The sequence below is a fragment of the Dysidea avara genome, chromosome 12 (assembly GCF_963678975.1).
Source record: "Dysidea avara chromosome 12, odDysAvar1.4, whole genome shotgun sequence".
Taxonomy (NCBI): Eukaryota; Metazoa; Porifera; class Demospongiae; order Dictyoceratida; family Dysideidae; genus Dysidea; species Dysidea avara.
Window position 1 is genome coordinate 26195536 of NC_089283.1, and position 6375 is coordinate 26201910.

The window sequence follows — 6375 nt, forward strand, 5'->3', positions numbered from 1 at the left end:
TTGAAGCCATCCTGCAGAAACTGCAATCTGCAGGGGTAACTCTCAACCCTAACAAATGTCAATTTGGAAAGACAGAACTACGCTTCTTAGGTCACCTTATAACAGAACAAGGCATTCAACCAGATCCTGAGAAAACAGCAGCCATTGCTAAGATGCCCCCTCCAAAAAATTTGAAAGAGTTAAGGAGGTTTATGGGGATAATAAACCACCTAGGGAAATTTTCTAACCGCCTTACAGAATTAACACAACCACTACGTGAGCTCCTCAGTAAGAATAACTCATGGACCTGGGATACCCCACAAGATACCGCCTTTACACACATTAAAGAGGAGTTGACTAAACCCAGAGTCCTGACACATTACAATGTGAACGCAGACCTAAAAATCTCTGCTGATGCCTCATCATACGGGCTGGGGGCAGTTCTGTTACAGAAAGACAGCCAATCATGGCGGCCAGTCGTATATGCTTCACGTGCAATGACAAATACTGAGTGCCGTTATGCTCAAGTGGAGAAGGAGGCATTAGCCATCACTTGGTCATGTGAAAAATTTTCAAGCTATATTTTAGGCAAGAAATTTACCATAGAAACTGACCATAAGCCATTAATCCCACTGTTGGGCAACAAAAGTCTACACACCCTTCCTCCAAGAATCATGAGGTTTCGTCTTCGACTGGCTCGCTTTGAATATGACATTTCTCATGTTCCAGGGAAGCTTCTAGTTACAGCAGATGCCTTGTCACGGGCTCCGTTGCTATCAGTTCCTCCAGAAACCTCCCTACAAGAGGAGGCTGAATACCTCATGGAGACATGTATTGCTGCTCTTCCAGCCAGTAGTCACCGCCTAGAAGAATTTCGTGCTGCCCAAGCAGCTGATACTGTTTGCTCAACCCTGTTTGACTACTGCCGCAACGGCTGGCCAGAAAAATGGAACATTCCTATCGAAGTCAAACCCTTCTGGCAAAGCAGAGGCCTCCTTACAATTCACAATGACCTGTTACTGTATGGACCAAGAATTGTGATCCCAGCATCTTTGCAGCGGCAAATTTTGTCCAAAATCCATGATGGACACCAAGGCATTCAAAAATGTCGCCTTCGAGCTAATGTATCGGTGTGGTGGCCTGGGATTGCAAAGCACATCAAGGATCTTGTTGAACACTGCCCAACTTGTGTTAGAGCTTCAGCTGCAAAGAAAGAACCCCTTATACCTTCAGACCTTCCCAAGTACCCATGGCAAAAGATTGGAACAGACATTTTCTTTCTAAAAGGAACTCACTTCTTAGTGGCGGTTGATTATTTTTCCAGATACATAGAAGTCATCAAATTGGGGAACACAACATCAAGAAACATTATTGAAGGACTGAAATCCATGTTTTCCAGACACGGAATTCCAGAAACTGTAGTTAGTGATAATGGCCCTCAATATTCATCCTGTGAGTTTTCAGCTTTTGCCACGGCATACAACTTTTGCCATACTACCAGCAGCCCATACTACCCCCAAAGCAATGGGCAAGCAGAGCGTGCAGTCCAGACAGCCAAACAACTATTGACCAAATCTGAGGACACATATCTGGCTTTGTTAACTTATCGTGCCACCCCCATGCCCTGGTGCAACTTGTCACCCTCACAGCTCCTGATGGGTAGACACCTGAGAACTACTTTACCTCAAGTGGAGGAACATCTGCAACCTAAGTGGACATACCTTAACGAATTTAGAAAGCAACACACTAGCTACAAACAGAAACAGAAGTCAGCTTATGATAACCGCCATCGCGTACAGCCCCTTACTCCAATCCCAGATGATAATAAAGTGTGGATTACCACTGGCCAAGCTGGCCAAACAACGATATCTGGTCGAATAAGCAATCAGGCAGACACCCCCCGATCATATGTTGTGGACACCCCACAAGGCCAGATCAGACGTAACCGTTGTCATTTACGCGTTATGCCAGAGAACACAGTGTCAGAGAACAATACAGCACCAGAAAGTGACACAGTGACACAACAGACCTCAAACTCTTTCCGTCCTGTGACCCGATCAATGACTGGGACCGCAATCCAGCCACCGAATAGACTGAGACTGTAACCCAAAGAAAGGGAGATGTAGTATATACTACTATATATGACATTGTCAGTTGCACATGCACGCACCTTGTATCACTATTGATTTTTGTACTAGCACTAGGATTTAAACAGTACACGTGATTGTATTATTGTGATTGTATTATTGTGATTGTATTATTGCACGTGATTGTACAATTGACACTTTTCTAATAATAGCACACCCCCTTACTGTTCTGGACCACTATTTACCATCATCATTAACAGCACTGTAATGAATCTCTTTGATCAGTTAATCTCAAAGTCACACTGTAGGAAGCTCCTTGACGAAGCAGCAGAGATAGCAATTTCAGCATCCAGGAAGATATTCTGGTGAGAGACTGTCCAGAATGGACAAACAATTAATTTTGTTGTAATTTCCTTGCCACGCCCATTTTTGGCATTTGCCATAATTATTATGTAGTTGCGTGAGTCCGAGGATGCAACACTTTTTAAATGCCTTTTTCATCATGAATAAGGATTTTATTTTACATAATATGTGATGTAATATTATATTTGGTAAAGGATAGCTATTATTTTTGCTGTGACATTATTTTTTTTGTTCTTCAATTTTTCAGCAATGTGCACCCCCCTTTCCAAACTCTGGATCCGCCCCTGCTAACTCTCAGTATGGCCTGTACAAACACCCTGAGTAAGGTTCACCTTCATCAAATCATCACCTTCACTGGAAATAGAGAACTGTTGATTGGTGTTGATGAGGGCAAAGCCTTTATTCTCACAAAAGGCTGAGCTGTTACTTTACACAGGGTGTTTGGTGAATGCATTCAAGTTAGATACTCTCCCCCATATAAATATTATGTACTCTTGACAAAAGTGTACATTGAATTGAAGCCTATACTGGGCTTGTACTTGTCAGTTGTGAAAGTGCAAAATGAATTTACTACAGGAGTTTGAGTTAAAATAGCTATTAATCTTAAGATGTGCTTAATGCTTGTCAAGGGTTGCTTTAAACTCATATAGGGTGATGTCATCCCATGTACTGTATACACTGAAAGGTAGTACATTCCAGTCATTGATAGCTAGTTTATTGAGAATAAAAATGTTGTCGATAACTGTATATTGGTGGGAAAGGTTTAAATAATTGTAAGGATATCCTCTTGTGTTTGTCTAACTTCTTGTGATTGATCAAAATGTAAGTTGCCATGTATGATGTCATAATCATATCACCACTAGCTAGTTGCCATGTATGATGTTATAATCATATCACCACTAGCTAGTTGCCATGTATGATGTCATAATCATATCACCACTAGCTAGTTGCCATGTATGATGTCATAATCATATCACCACTAGCTAGTTGCCATGTATGATGTCATAATCATATCACCACTAGCTAGTTGCCATGTATGATGTCATAATCATATCACCACTAGCTAGTTGCCATGTATGATGTCATAATCATATCACCACTAGCTAGTTGCCATGTATGATGTCTTAATCATATCACCACTAGCTAGTTGCCATGTATGATGTCATAATCATATCACCACTAGCTAGTTGCCATGTATGATGTCATAATCATATCACCACTAGCTAGTTGCCATGTATGATGTCATAATCATATCACCACTAGCTAGTTGCCATGTATGATGTCATAATCATATCACCACTAGCTAGTTGCCATGTATGATGTTATAATCATATCACCACTAGTTAGTTGCCATGTATGATGTTATAATCATATCACCACTAGCTAGTTGCCATGTATGATGTTATAATCATATCACCACTAGCTAGTTGCCATGTATGATGTAATCATATCACCACTAGCTATTTCCATGCATTTATTCTGTAAATTTCACAGTGCCAAATTATGATAGTCTGCAAGTGTTCCTCCACAAACTGTTTACTTCCAAATACATCCCCACGCTGTGCACGTGGTCGCATGCATGTGACCGAGATCACTTCCTGATTAGCATTAATTTTTCATGACATAACCGAGATTCTTTCCTGGCTTTCCATAATGATTAGGCAGATGTTATTCCCTGGGCTAGATGGAATCCCCTTACCACCACCCCCAGCATTGTTGGACAGCTGGATAACACCAGCGACTATTAAGAACAAAGCCATTCAAGGGCATTGGCATTAAGCCTGCCCTCAGAATAGGCCAGATTGATACTGGCAGATGTTGGACAATGTACAGTAGAGCGATGACCCCTCAAACACATAATGGCTGATCTTAATAAAGAGAAGCAAACTCTGCATCTCATCAAGTAGGCTACAAACACCGACTATAATTCATTTCCCACTTGTCAGCCAACATGGAAGCAAGTTTCTTATACAGTGTGGTTGCAGTTGGTCCCATACCTCCACAAGCAGAAAAACCAGAGGAGAAAAGCAAGCCCTCTCAACCTCTCATCATAAGAACGTCTCTTCTCTTACTCATTAGTTAGATAGCACCAGGACAATGGAGAACTATTCTCTATTCTGTAGACGCCAAAGAGGTAATTTGATTGAAACATACAAACTACTTAATCGATACTATGACATAGAACCATTCACTTTCTTCACCTTAAACATTAATCTGGCCACTCCCTCAAGTTATTCAAGGAAAGATCAAGATTACTTATTAGACACAACCTTCTTTCAAACAGGATTGTCAATCTTTGGAACTCTCTACCTGACACTATCATTTCAGCACCTACAGTAGCAACATCCAAGGAGTGATTTGATAATTATTGGAAGAAATCAAGACATGGACACACACAAAGGCCTGTGGCCTAGCCTAGCAATATTTATTACCTAGGCATCTCAGCCCATTACATAATATTAATAATAGAACATGAATAGGAGCTTACAAATGGGTTAAACACCCTATAATGCCAAAAAGGGCACGCTACCTATTCGGACCCCAGCTACAACATCAACCCAATTAGCAGTGGCATGCTGGCATAGAGGCTCACTATCCAGAGGCTGGAGAGCAGGCTCAATGCCAACATCAGGGCACATCTCATAAGAATTTCAGCTGTTGGATTACATAGCTAATTTGTTGTGGCAAATTTGAGTACATCAATTCCAACTAGCCTAGCTACAAGGCCACTACCTCCATCTTTTGCTCTTTTTAAAGAGGGGGCGTGCCACCCCCCTCCCCCCAGGAAATGTTTGAAAAACAGATGCTAAAATACTGCAATTTGGAGACATTTCCACATAAAATGTATATTTCTGCCTGTAAATATTTTATATACTGCCTTTAGATATATATATATATATATATATATATATATGGCTCTCTGCAGCATTTGCTAATGGAAAGGTTTGGGCAACCAATCACATGATGCACCCTCTCACAATTGTGTGCATGATAGAATAATAATGTTGAAACTGAAATTTGAATGATACCAGAGAGCATTTTCAATGGAAATGTGTACCTTAATTAAGTATGCCAGTATACCAGTAATAACTACACAAGTAGCTATAGATGAACAAGCCTTTTAAACAGACCAATGTATGTATAGGTGCAGGAAGATTTGGAAAAATTCCATAACAGAACCAACTTTTATGCTTACACTGAATGTTCTATTAGAATAGCTAGCTAGGTGACTGTTTTATTTGAGTAGTTAGGTGACTGTTCTATTAGGGTATCCCGATCTTGTACACCTCTAATGCTGATCCCGGTCCTCGAGTTGTTGCATAACTTTTAGCATAAATAATTCCTTGGAAAGATGGGTTTATGAGTATTTGTATTATTATTAGTGATCATTATGCTGAGACAAAATTAATTTCATTATAATCCTCATCAAATAAAGCCTAAAAGTGAAGGGAGGCTTCAGCCCCCAAAGCCCACCCCCTAGATCTGCCCCTGAACATCCTATTGGAAACTACAAGCAGCCTCAATTATATCCCACCTTCAGAAAACTTTGCTCGTAAAACTTTGTGCTTCCCCAAGATCTATATGCATAAAATTCTGTTGTAAAGAACTCTACAATTAAACTTTTTGCTGATGATGTACTGCTTTATGCCCCAGCTAATACCCAACAGTAATGTTCTGCTCTTCAACATGATTTGACTGCAATTTTCAACTGGGCAAATTGTTGGCAGCTAAAATTAAATATTGCAAATTGTGAAGCACTGGCCATCACAAACAAATGGAAACCTGTTGATTTCACTTATTGTATTAATGGACAATCAATTTTGTGGAACAATCCTGTCAAATACCTTAGTGTGCTAGTTGATGGCAAATTGAGTTAGTCCAAGCACTGCAGGTATGCTATTAATAAGGCTACCAAGTCCTTAAACTGCTCAATGTTTGAATGCAG